The sequence below is a fragment of the Spodoptera frugiperda genome, chromosome 15 (assembly GCF_023101765.2).
Source record: "Spodoptera frugiperda isolate SF20-4 chromosome 15, AGI-APGP_CSIRO_Sfru_2.0, whole genome shotgun sequence".
Taxonomy (NCBI): domain Eukaryota; kingdom Metazoa; phylum Arthropoda; class Insecta; order Lepidoptera; family Noctuidae; genus Spodoptera; species Spodoptera frugiperda.
Window position 1 is genome coordinate 3,581,551 of NC_064226.1, and position 14,705 is coordinate 3,596,255.

At 34.5% G+C, this 14,705-nt stretch overlaps 1 non-coding gene across 1 annotated transcript; it reads left to right on the forward strand.

Annotated features, from left to right (window-relative positions):
* Nucleotides 1–14,402: 14,402 nt before the first annotated feature.
* Trnav-aac (transfer RNA valine (anticodon AAC)) lies at nucleotides 14,403–14,475 on the forward strand. The gene has a single exon. It is a non-coding gene; the product is annotated as a tRNA-Val (tRNA).
* Nucleotides 14,476–14,705: the final 230 nt, after the last annotated feature.

Here is a 14,705-nt window from a genome sequence, read left to right on the forward strand (position 1 = left end):
TATAGCCATGCTTCGCATGGCTCTCCCACACTTAATTCTTAAGAATTGAAACTGAAATTAAGAATTAAGTGAAGAGAAGAATTGAGACTGAAATTAAGAATAAGTGTGGGAGAGCCATGCTTCGACACGAATGGGCCTGCTCGACCTGAGTTATATCTAAGCCTCACAGAAAACCGATTATAAATAGTTGAGTTATATTTCGTTGTGTGAATGAGGTTACCGAAGACCTGGTTACCCCCCTTCCCAGTCTTACCAATCCTTGATTCCCCAACGTCCCTTAAATTCCCAACCCAAGTGTTTCGGGTGTCCATGGGCAGTGGCGATTGCTTACCATCAGATAATCCGTCTGCTCGTTTACCGGCTTATAATAACATAAAAACATACAAAAATCACTTCCCTTCATACTTTATTACATCACACATTTATACGTGCAATCAAACCAATAAATCTCGAAGAAAATTACTCCGGTAAAAGTTATTTCATTTCACTGAATACGTCTCCAAGTTTTCAATAAGCATTAATGTTACTGTAAAACAAGATTGTCCATGATAAATGAAATTCATTCGTATATTGATTACATAAGATACAAAATATCGTTTTTTAAAAGAAATCGAGTGATGTTATTGCGTTTCTTAGGTATTTTTTGGTTTAAGTTATGAGCGGAGGACGGCTATAAAATCTAAATTAAAATATTAGACTATAATATCTCTAACAGCATTATAAGCAAAGCGGCAGTGAACATAATATAATTTAGACTGTACTTTAGACGCGTTGGCAAACTGTCTGCTGTGCCGATGCAGCAGCTTCGATTACCCCACTGAACAACACTTCAATCCACAAATTGTTATTTAGTGTCTGGGTGTCATGTGCACGTGAAATTGTATGATTGTAAACACACCTACGAGGAGAAAATTCCGTAAAATATAATTTAGAGAACGTTCCTATATTCACTACGAGATTTACGAAATACGAAATTAATTTCAATAGTCCACGGTAAATTAGTAGGTAAAATATTGTTATTAAATAAATAGATATTTAATAGGCTGAAGTTTGATGCACAATAAAACTATTATGCTGAGAGAAATACCCATAGTAACGACAAAATCTTATAACTTAAACCACTCAAAAAATCTCAGTCGGCCTTTTCCCTCGGAATCGGAATCAACCTCGAATCGAGATCGTAACTCGATCATATTGTAACACGATTACTCGGGTTCCAAGTACTCTCGATAGAAGCTTTTATCTATAATGGTGTGTTATATTGTGTACAGGAAGGTATGTGTGTGTTTTACCTTATGTATTGTATTAAATAGACAGGTAAGAGAAAAAAAAACATATTTTTAAAATAGTGTAATAGGTACTACCGTAAGATTTATTATATAGATTTTTGGCTCTTTAATATAAGTAAGCTGTTGTTAAGTTGTACTTAGGTAACTATAAGTAACTTATCCACATAAACCTCTCCTATGCAGGCTATCGGTCATGTGTCCTACATGACTTTGTGGAGTAGGTACATTTAGAAATATGTAAATATAGACATTGGTATGTAGGATGATCCTACATCGCATAAATCGTAGCATTCAAATTGATGACTTTAGTCGAGCTCCTCGTCAAATAATTACATGAGTAAACCGAAAATCATAATAATTGATTTAGCATTCTAATAAATGTACCAAAAGCTAAATTGCACAAAAAAAAAATTAATTTGACTTTTGATTTCATAACTGATATTGATAATAAGCAGTTTTAGTTTTACACACACGTTACAACGTGTGTTGCACCAACGTTCAGGTATACCTGATACATTACAGAAGCATATAAGATAACAACAATACATAGTTACGAACAATTCGATAGAATATCCCCAAGTAGGTGCTCGGATAGGTTTTTGTTGGAAGTTCAATAGTATCTTTCAATCGACAGACATATTCATTTCCTTTCAGCGTCTCACTCCTACGGTGCGGATAGAAATATACTGTACAGATGTTTGACAGTAATTCAAGTAATTTCGACATTGTGACTAATGATCTATGTTAGACGATTCCTTCAATACATTTTTTTGAATCGTCAAAAACGATATTTTTTTATAATTTTTGTATGGAATAGTGCGTTGAAACGTCAGCAAATTTTACATCAAATAGCAGACTTGTTTCTAAAAAATAATCAAAATGAAATAGATCATCAGATCTATGAATGAAAATGTGAAATATTTTCGAACTCACTACCCTTTGCACGGTAGTCGGTTGCCCAGCCATCCTGTCAATCATGCAGTAAATAATGTATAATTACAAATTAAATTACAGTAAACAACTGAACCTTCTGTATTCAGTTATCAATAGACCGGAAGCAGTGAATATTCGGCGCGACGGTGGCAGCGCCCCTGCAGCAGACTGCTACATCCGGTTTCAACTTCCTGCTCTTTCCAAATCACGGTTTTTAGTTCAAAAACGTTCCATTGGTTTTATTTATACGTCTGTTAGGAGCACCTAAAGCGTTGTTTGTCTAAAGATGTTAATCTTGTCGGAAGATATTCTATTTATTACTTATTTAGATTACTATCTTTCTCCTGACCTTTTTTGAATGGTTGAATGTCGTTATTTTCCCGAAGTCACCGCCAGTTACTTTCTACTATCCTCGGTGGGTTCACCTTATTCCCAACACCAACCAACCTTATTCTAAAATACTCATTTGAATGTTTCGGTCTCTGATTAGTATTTCCAGTCATAATCATATGACAACTGGCTTAGTAGACTCTAATAAGCAGTTTAAATTGAAGAAATTATTAACCCTACTCCAAACATCATACATAGTTTGAAAGACCAGTATCTTCCACTGCGCTAAACGTGTAATTCCAAATTTCCTTTACAGGTGCAGAGGTTGGGTCACCGGGGTGGATTTCGTAAAAATCCTACAGTCCCTAGTCTTTTATCCCCAAAAACCTAGGCGCCTTTTGAGGTTTCTCCCGTTCTCAAAAAAAAAGAGGTTTCATAAATTCACAAAATATTTAATTTTCCATAAGAACACGATCTTTCGTATATTTTCCAACGCTCTCAGTAAGTTTCGCTCCACATCCAATAGACAAGGCAGGAGCTCCTTGACACCTGACCCGCGCCAGGTAATATCTTTTGCACCTGGACAAACAACACTTGACATCCAGCTTATTGAAAACTGGAAAGGAAATCGAATCGTGTCTTGCGTGGAAAGTTTTAAAAATATGCAACTAATAGAGTGAAGAGGTATTTTCTAAGTCTCTGTGCTCCATCTTCGGATACATCTTTGCTTTGCCGTCCCGGCAGTAAGGTTTAGAGGCCAAACGCTGACTTATCAACTCATGGGAAACAGAAATGAGGTAATGTATGTATGTAGAACGCCAATAAACATAAAATGTCAAAACAAACATAATTATAATGTGTACCCAATAATGTGGTTCAAAACTTTAGGATATCACGGAAAAGGGGAAATCTCTAATCGTTTGTTTCAGGTATAATTCAATACATAAAGTTATTCTTAACACACCAATGTTACCAAAGATCGTATCGTCAAGCCTTGTTATCTCTGCATGGGTAGGCAGAGGTACACATTACGGCACGTAATGCCATTGTACAACGTACCGGCAGTCGCACTTGCGACCACATGACCAACGAGGCAGTAATTTCACCAAAAATACCTACCTAAGTTTCTTTCAATACTTTATTTTATCTAAATACAAAACAAATACTGCCCCAGGTGTCTAAGCACTCGACCGTTATATTAAATCTGCAGGTCCATTTTATTTTCCGACGCGATGTCACGTGGCATCTTGACACCGAAGCTGGCCGGAGCGACGCAATATCACGTCCAGAAAATGATACTCTCTTAGACTCCACGTCTTTTTAATCTGAAATTTTAGTATACCTATATTTATCTATAGGAGCAACGTGATGTTTGTGCAGGTTATTGCTATTACGTTTTATCTGAATAGGGTAGATAACTAATTTTTATTTTAATGTCCGTCTTGTAGATTATTTTAACACATTCGACATGTATTTTTTACTTTCTAATGGAAACAAATAATTTCGTAGATTCACTTCTAGGTACGTTTTATACGTAGAAATAACGTATATTCTCCCACTTCTAAACTTTGATTCGTTTTATCTAACTATTGATTATCTTATATGAAAAAACAAAAAAATGCATGTATAATATTATTTTATTACCTAACTGACGGACTAAATAGATTTTTAATTTTCATACCCCGTCATAATTCCTATTAGCAAATCTATACAATGTGATGCTTAATACAGATTGTGCTCTTATTATTTTACAAGGAGCATTGATATTTTAGGGTACGATGAGGCTGGCATGATCATGTTTGATTAAAACTCGAAATTTAAACAATAAAGATAAAAAAGGAGCATTGATATTAAAAACTAGTTCAGTATCTAGCGGATAAAACTAAAGCAAGGCTACTGATACCTTATGACATTTATTGGTGTTTTTCTTTATTCACACCTGTACTAACGCACCAAATGTAGCAAGTCATTAAGATAATTTTTTTCCTTATTTGCACAATTGTACAAAATAGATATAAATAATATTATAAACGTGAAAGTTCGTTTGTTTGGATGTTTGTCCGTCAAACACGCTGAAACTTTCTTTTCTTTCTTTCTTTTTTAAAACGTTGCCCCACATTAGGATTTTCTCCTGTGTCGTGGGTGCGTTTACAAACATACAATTTTACATGCACGTCACACCCAGACCCGAAACAACAATTTGTGGATCACACTAAGAATTGCTCCATGCGGGAATCGAACCCGCTACACGTTGCACGGCAGCCACCGCACCAACCGTGCAGTCATACTGAAACTATTGAACGGATTTTGATAAAATTTGGTGTGCTGACAGGGTATGAATTGACTTGGGTGATAGGATATTTTTTATTCCAAAGAAACGCAGGTAAAAAGGCAAGTATAAAATCATAAACAAAAACCAGATACACCTGAACAAACACACTTACAACGTAACACAACCTAACTTACCTCCATCACAACTACTCGAACATAATCTTAAACAATTGAAGTCTTCACAACTTCTATCAACTGTCAAACTCATGAATCGATTACGAAAGCACAAACAGCGGTAGCTACTATAATTACCAGCTTAAGCTGAGGTCAACTAAATAATCGTACCAACAACACCCTCGTCAATTCTTGCTGCTCCTGACAGCTCCTGACTGTAAACTTTGGGGGGGTACACAAGTGATCCTATACAAGTTATTTAGTGCTTGTCGATTGGTCCTTAAGCGGATTTATCCACTTCAACTTTGTTTAGACCTAAATTGGAATTTTGACAAGGAAGGTGAACCGGGTCTGTGACAAGCGAGGGGTGTGCTGTAATTAGGATGGTTGTTAATGGGTTGTACTAATCATGTATCCTGGAAATTAATTAGCTTACTCTCTATTATATTAACTGAGGAAAAGTGAAATTCTAATAAGTGTGCCTCTGCTTATTACTTTATGGAATTACAACGTGTGTTTATTAAATTGAAATGTTATATTTCTTTTTTAAAAACAAACGACGTGTCCATGAATAAATAAAACGCGAAAAACATTTCACACGTCGTGGTAAACAAACGAAATGAAATGAAATACATATTGAAGGGAAAACACGAAACACGCAATTCCATCCGCAATCACGTCGAACCGCAAAAAATATTTCGGACCCAAAGACCAGATAAGGACCAAAACCGAAACGGTCATTGCGCTTCCAAAGAAACTGTTGACGACCCCTAATCCATTGGACAATACGATATATATGCTTACTGCATCCTTAACCAATACAGAAAAACCCTTTGGAAGGAAAAAAAGGCGAGAAAAATAAAGAAATATAAGAAATTGTGATACCGCGCTCCCAGTAACGCTGTCATTCAATACCCACTGATATCTCATTTTGCCGCGCGAATAGACCTGAACAGAATGGATAGCGATTCGGAGACCCTTAAGAACTGGTTTAAGTTACAGAAGCATGATTATGAATGGTAACGTGATATGGAGGAAAAAATGTGATTTTTCTTTACCGTGTTTGGTATTGTCAATATTGTGTACAGACCTGTGGTACGGAAGAATATGTTTGGTTATAAAAATGTTAGTAAAATGTCCTGGGATATAAAGATGTTCTGCATTAAACGTTATTGTCATCATGTAGTTCGTTTCGTTTAGTAGTATTTTGTAAAATTATTTTATTTGTGAATTTGTTATCCTTGTGTAGATGTACATCTACATTAATTATAGATAGATGAATAGACAAAGTCAGACCAATAACTTTTCAATTCTGGAATACATTACAACCACAAAACTCCCCTAAATCTCCGACACACCTGTACATTTCCTATGACCTTGCACCAAACACGTGTGATCTCGCCGGAGGCACGGCCTCTTGCCGGTGAACATTGAATTTCGTGTAGCGACACATTTTGCGAAAAATATTACTTCGTCGACAAGCATCGAGCTGGTATTATGTTAGCCGGTAATGCGTTTGACGGGATACAATTATGGGATTTTAGGAAGCAGTCTCATAATGGTAATTGTTCATTATTGTTGCTTGAGACAATGAGGTTGTGTTAATATTGTTTATAAATTGTATTGGAATGATTTTTTTTTTTAATTTAAGATCGAATGTCATTGTTGTGTTTCTGTATGTTTTGATTGAGATGAGATAATATTTTAGTTCCTGTATTGCAATGCATTTGAATATTTTGTCCACTCTGCAAAAAATTGCTGGGTCTCTCTGATGTTTTTTTTTTTAAACTTAGGAACATAAATCTGAAGCCTAAGCCTGAAGTCTGCCTGCCTAAGCTAGCTAAATCTTGAGGTGAGACCTAACTTCAGAATGTGAAAGTTTTCGTTGTTAGTACTCAGATCCTAAACCCATGATAAAGTATAATGTTGTTAGTGCTCGGAATCAAAACCTGTGATAAAGTATACTGGTCTTTAGGTACGTCATTTTAAATACATTTTCAGGTATTTATTCCGTACACAAAGACCAATTCCACACCCCAATTCAATAGGCACAATTCTCGCGATAATCCCTTATCCTCGTCGCATAAATCAGTGGAAACCGTCAGAAGTGAGGTTGCATCGTATAAAAATCCCGTTCTACACTGTCACCTACAATCCGTTTTCAATTAACGTGTCCAGAGGAGCGTTAACGCCAGCCCTACACGCCCGCGTTAGGGTTAGTCTACACGATGGGAGAGGATTTGAATGACGAGTTGTGTAAATCGGGGACTAGGATCAGTGTACACTGGGCTTTGTATTCTAAGCTGTTTTGGAATAGTAGTTTTTGGTTTGGTTGTAAATCGAGACTCTGTGGCATTTAGAAGGAGTGAGGTAGGTTGTGTTTTTCTTTGATTTAAAGCGTTATAGGTAGATTCCAATCTATTAACGGCTCATCGCAGTCTACTGCTGAATGCAACGTCACGCCTTTTATCTCTGAAGGGGTAGGCAGAGGTGCACATTACAACGTACACCCAGCTTTTACCACTTGTGTTATGAGTCCCATGTAATAGGGGGTGAGCTACTGCTGAACTACATATACGTTGATTCTACATAAGATACGTAAGAAAGATTTGCCATAATCGTTTGGTAAGCTAGTTACAGCTCGTAATTCAAAAGTTTAATATTTTTCATCAAATAATACTACTCTCTTATCCCACAATTGAACGAATCAAAATTAACGCGAAATAAATCCAATATGTACGCATTTACCCATATAAGACACCAAAAAATGGTAAACTATGCATCGCTAATACATGTGTAAATTGAAGACAATAATTGCATATTAAAATGCAGAGTAGATTACCATGTAACCGCACCCTAAGCTATGCACCCCGCCCCTTATTCAAATATCTCCCAGACGTGGTAGGATGCTAATTACATAGCCTAGGGTGTCTACCACCATTCAATGATGCTCCCGGTATAATACGGACGAGATTTGACTTAAATCTGATTGTCCTAGTCCTCTCTTTAAAATTGAATGTGAAGTGGCTTAATTAGGGCGCTTGTTTGCACTTTTGTACAAAAAAACTCGTAGAAGATAGATTATGAGCCCCGATGTAGCTTGATACTAGTCAAGCAATTTAGTAAAATTATGTAAATGGTATAATTAGAGAATGTAATAATTTATGTTTGTTATTAAAATTATAAAACTACATGGACTTTGTAATGCAAGTACTTGAGTTAAAACTTTCGATTTACGTTATAACGTGAATGTTGGATTTGATCACTTAGAAAGGAAATGTTTACATGTGCAACATTTCCCTTAAAATATAATTATTTCCGAAGGTTGACGAGAAATATAATAAAGTTTTACTCAACCTAATTTATTTTATTACTAGCTTTTGCCTGCGACTTCGTTCGCGTGGAATAGTGACTTCCGGCAAATTTTTGGTTTTAACCACATAGTTCCCGATCTCGCGGGATCTCTTCAAAAATGAGATGTGGAAGATATTCCAGGGAACTCTTCAAAAATCAACATAATGAGCTCTGCGTTTGAATTTAATAGATGTATACTCACTTAGGGCATTGAAAAAATAGTTTAAAAACGGACTTAAACTAACTTAAAACTAAAGAAAGCTACGAATTACGAATTTATAACAATTAAAAAAGAAACTATATTACAACCGATAGGTTGCAGAGCATAGAGGATACTCTATGCTATAATAACCAAGCCTATAATTTAAAAGAAACAACTTAAATCAAATCTAATTAATTTATAAATTAGACTTACAATTTTATTAAAAAAACTAACTACAGTAACTACTAATAATCGATATCAAACTAAACCTATATTAAATAGTTTAACCAGAAAACCAGGAAAACCCAACAAATAAACTTATTAATTGACAAATACAACGAAACCAATTTAGAATATACGAAACAGCAGGACCACTACAGACAAATAATCATATGACTGATAATACACTTTTTCTACGATAGTACCGAAGCGCTCGGCTGATACCCAACCAAATGAATATAACGAAACCATAGCGCGATCTATTTCGATCCCAACGCCATCTATCGAGGATTAAGACAACTTGGATTATTTATTTATACTCCGTTCGGGCATTTTCTTTGTACTAAAAGTTTAATTATATTGATATTATTTTTTTCATACCTTTTTACTATTTATTTACTTTTTTCGATGAATTAAAACAATAACATGAACCGAAGTCGTGTAACGATCGACATAGAATTATCTATACTCCGTTAGAGCATTTTCTTTGTACTAAATGTTTTATTATATTGATATTATTTTTTTCATACCTTTTTACTATTTATTTACTTTTTTTCGATTAATTAAAACAATAACATGAACCGAAGTCGTGTAACGATCGACATAGAATTATTTATAAATAATTTATTTCTTATTTTTATTTTTTGATTTTTGAAATAAAAATATATCTATGTCCTTTCTAAGGTTCTAAACTATATCTGTACCAAATTTCAACCAAATCCGTCAAATAGTTGCGGAGATTAATGGTATAAGCATAGAATGTTCGACGTGATTCTTTAATTTGACATAACTTTTTTATTTATGAACCGATTGACATGAAACAAACACTAAATGTAAATTTAAGCATCCCACAATATATTCGTGAAAACCGCATCCAACTCGGATCAGCCGTTTCTGAGATTAGCGCGCACAGACGAACAGACAAACAGACAAACAGACAAACAGACAAACAGACAAACAGACAAACAGACAAACAGACAAAAAAAAAGTTAATTACATTTTTGGGTTCGACATCGACATAACAATAACCCCTGCTATTTTTTTTATTTTTATTTTCAATGTACAGACAGCACTTTTCTACGATTTTATTATATGTATAGATATGTCGTACTTCAAGAAGGGAGTTAATAGGTTTCTAAAGCGCATGGAATGCCCCAAGCGTTCATAAGCTACGGTTTCCACCTACCATAAAGTATGCCATGTGCTTTCTTGTCAACGGCGTAATAAATCGTATGTTTCACCCTGTTACAGCACAACCTTTTAAATAGCTACGAAATAATGATAACCAAGTCTAAAATTATCACACTCAAGGCCACGGCTCCCAAAAAAAGACACAACATACCTTCAACTTTGATAAAAATGCTACATTATCTATGTCTACGTACCTATCTACCTTGTTTATGTGTAATAAACAAATAAAACACAGATCAAAAGGAGAGAACGTTTGGTAGCGAGGTTCTATTAAGCGAGGCAGGGATGCGTTAACTCGCGTGAACAACAAACACCGCTGTATTGAAATGTTTGGAAGCTACACACAATTGTACGTTGGCGTTGTACTCGTTTTCTGTGCTTTTAGTTATCAGAAGACTGAAGGTAAGGGTGGAATGTATCATATGTTGCATTAAACTGATTCTTTCAGTATAGGAGATAGAGAGATTTATTGTATTTTACCTAATTGTGTTTATAAGTTTATAAATCTACAAGCTACGTCCGCGAGGTTTCAACCACTCTGCTCAGTTCTTTTTGATCGTAGCGTGACATGTTATGGCCTATAACTTGCCTCGATAAATGGACTATCCAAAACAAAAATATTTTTTTCAAATTAGGCCAATAGTGGCAACATAAACTATGGTATCTAATCATTACGAAGTGATTCTTGATAAAGCATTAGAAAAACATCTTCTAATAAAATAAAATGAAATTTTAAAAATCTCTTCAAAGATTCAATACTATCCAATTAACAAACACTTGAATTAAAATTTAACCCTCTCACAATCCTTTTCAACGAATACTTAGCAACTCAATATTTGATATCAGAAAAATAAGCATCATTTGAAAGTAAACACCAGACCTTTTAAAATTTTTGTTTAAATATTGAAAAGCGTCTGGGTAGGTAAATCTATTTGGCGTTTCGCAACGTTTTAATACAATTATGCCGGGGTTCGGGCTGCCTAAAAGCTCGTATATAATATCATTACTTTCATTTTCATAGTAGAGGGCGACACTAAACCAATTACGGGGAGTTTGAACGTAGTTTTTGATGCAGCTGGCCTATCGCATTTCAAAGGGTTGTGCTTTAAAACATGCTTTGGAAGTATTTATGTAGATATTTCCTTACTGTTTCTCGTTGCCTTTTTGTCAAAATTAAATTGCGGATAAAGGGAAATTTGCTTATAGCAAATTTTCAGTCCATAATTCTGTTGTGTGTTAATTCTGTTTTGAACTAAGTTCGTTGACGCTTTCGATTGGAAATAAACTTGGATATAACTACATTTAAAAAACCGACTTTAACACTAATAGCGCATCTCATTTTTTTGAGTCGGTTGTAATGCTTAAAGCCTTCTTCTAAGTTTGAAAAATGCTATACTGAAAAACCAAACGCGAGATAATCGCGCACAAACATACATACATAAATATAAGTCATAAAAACTGAGAACTCCTTTTGTATAACGGTTAATAAACATTGTCAATATAGTCCTATTGGTTGGTTACTATTAGTAACATCGATAGTTTATTTTATGGGTCATTTCCCACACTCATTGTGTGTTCAATCACACAATAACAAGTCCTATTACAGCCCACACTTCACTAATTACATCTTCAGGCAGGACAATGCAATATTTATTCCGCATCAACCACACAGATGTGGGAACATCCAAAAAGTCTTTCCCTGTTCCTACCATTAAGTTAACGGTACGTATAAATCTTTCGAGAAGGTTTTGTGGTCCACGATTCTTTTGTTTTCCCCGCTTGTGGCTCGGCGCATCCGTAAATATTAACTTTAGCGAGTTACGCGTATCTTGAGTGGTCAGGTTTCTGTAGTAAGACTCTTTGTCTTAATTACGGTTGGGAGATTTAAATTTGGAAAAAATGGGTTTTGAATTTACATAGATGTTGATATGCCATTTGAGGTGTCTGCGAGTGAATTATACGTACGTAGGATAAAGTAAGGAAGGTTAATACGCATTTATGACTAACATTTGACGATTTCTTGTAGTGATAAAGGCAGAACCTTCATCTTCTCGACGGCCTGAAATACAATTTGCTGTCTCATCTTAACAGACTATAATATCGAGTTTAAAATATTTTCTGTTACAGAAATTATAAGCATTTTTTATGATGGTTAATCATCCATTTACTTTTCCCGCCTTGGGCGAGGCAGGAGGGACTGTCTCCTGCTTTTCGAGTCGAAACCCCAGTAACCCGCTAGGTAGTCCGCAGCTTAAGGAAATCATCAGCACTTTATCTAAACCACCAAGCATTGAACAAGCGTGGTGATTAGTACTCAAACCTTCTCCGTATGAGAAGAAGCCATTGGTCAGCAGTGGCCACTTAATGTCTGTTGATGTATCTAAACTAGACTAGAGATATTTAGGCTTTCACAATAGCGAGACAAAAATTTGCCGCATGTCAAGTAGCTATACCTCTCTTCATACTTTCAGAGAATGACAGACTTGATAGTTTACTATAAATCAAATACTATTAGCATAATATTTTGAACGTAACAGAATGTTGAATAGTAAACATAATTGCATACTATTGAAACACGTAACGTCCATATATAAGGTGTTCTAAAAGTAGCTGCCTCGGCTTTAATGAGAGATAGTGTTGTGTGCGAAGATTACAATAGTGAAGAAATTTCAAAAGTCAAGTTAAATAAACCTTGCCTATACTCTGCATAGAGTGTTTTCCAAATACGCAAGATGCGTCGCTTCTTCAATGAAAACTATTGGTAGCAATTGTTTTCATTGACGAAGAAACAGAGATAGGGAAAGAGTTGTTTCGGCATTTCTTCTCAGAATAGTCCGATAGGAAATGCCGGCCTCATCTAGTTATTTGAGAGATTAACGTGAAAAAGAGTTACATTGTAACCTATTTGAAAAAATAAATATCATTTATCATTTGGTATGAAAGAAAAAATACTCATAATCAATAATTTATATTTACTATTGTAATCTTCAAACCCAACACCACCTGCAATTAAAGCCGTAGCAGATACTTTTAGAACACCTTATATATTATGTATATTATTTAATTGTTTACTACATACATTAGTCGAATGTTACAATAAATATCGTAGTGTTTACAATATGAGCACACTTCACGGTATCTTGTTTGTTTTGTAAGCAATAACAGTAATTTTATTTGTTTGATAATGCTGATATGAATTTATTGTTTGTTTAGCTACTTTATTTGATGAATACTCGTAACTATTAATTTGTTATCTATTATTATTGTAATGAATGATCAATAACGCAGAATTTTGGGATGCTATAACCGAATGTACTTTCATTGTAATGTAATTTACGTACTTAGAGTAAGTATAGTTTTTTATTCCGCGGAATGTCGAATAGTAAACAAGAACAAGTAAGACATTGAGAGACATTTTTTTAATAAGTTAAAGTCTAACTCTCCCTCTCGCTTCACTCTCGTGGGAGAAGTCAATGGATATTTATCCCCATCAAACAAAAAAGGTTTAGTTTTATTACCAGTTCATAAAAACCATAAAATGCCTGCGGAATTAAGCCCACCTTGTACACATTTATGTACATGAAAAGCTAATAAATAAATAAATAAAATATTTAAACCTTACATTTGTTTTATTATTGAATTGTTTGTATATTTTAATCCCAATACACTTGTGTAGATAAATGCTACTATCAGAAATCCAATAAATTAACAGTTTCAGACCACAGATAACCATACAGATAACTGCTTTCGATAACTTTATATTACGGAGATAATACCTAATTATGAAAGTTGAATAATATATAATTTATTTTGATATCTCATGATCAAAACTATTCATTTATTTTTTATTTAAATAGTGATTCCAATTACTAGGTATAGATACTAATAATACTTACGTATAAAATGTACCTAGAAGTGACGTCACGCGATATTTCAAATCGATATATCTACAAAAGTATTTGTTTCCATAAGAAAATAAAAAATACTTGTTTATAAATTATATATTATAATATTTTAAAATAATTCACATGACGAACAGTAAAATAAAAATAAGTCATCTACCCTATTATTTAGTGAATTTTCTATTTAATTCCAACAGTCTCAGCGAAATACGACTTCAACAACATAATTATTACGTCATCACAATACATAAATAAATATGTATTACAGTATTAACATAAGATTAATTCTAATTATACAATACACGTGCTCAGCAAAATAACGATGTCAGTGAAAGGTGACTATGTAATCGCAGTTGCACTAACACATCAATCTATACAAAACCAGTTTACCATGGTCCCGCTTTGTATAATTTCTTCGCACGTTCGAAGGTCAGTTTATACTGGTGATGCATTGCTTGATGTGTGTACCAGTTTATAAATACATGTCTTTCACTCGCTTAGCGTAGAGTGGTCGAAAATTAGACCAGTGTAGGTATAGTTTCCGTGGTGTAGCGGTTATCACATCTGCCTAACACGCAGAAGGTCCCCGGTTCGATCCCGGGCGGAAACATAGCTTTTTGTTGGTTGTTTTAATATTTTTTTGTGGGTTTGGTTTTGGAGTGTTAGTTGTTTTTATTGTATTGAGAGGCTGAAATAGCATAAATAATTTTTTTTTTGCTTAGTATCTATATTCTATAGTATGTTGACCAAAATCAGGTAGGTACTTAGCATGGCACCCTACTTTAGCTAAATATGTAAATATCAGATAACACCAATACAAGATTATGTATAGTCTTATGA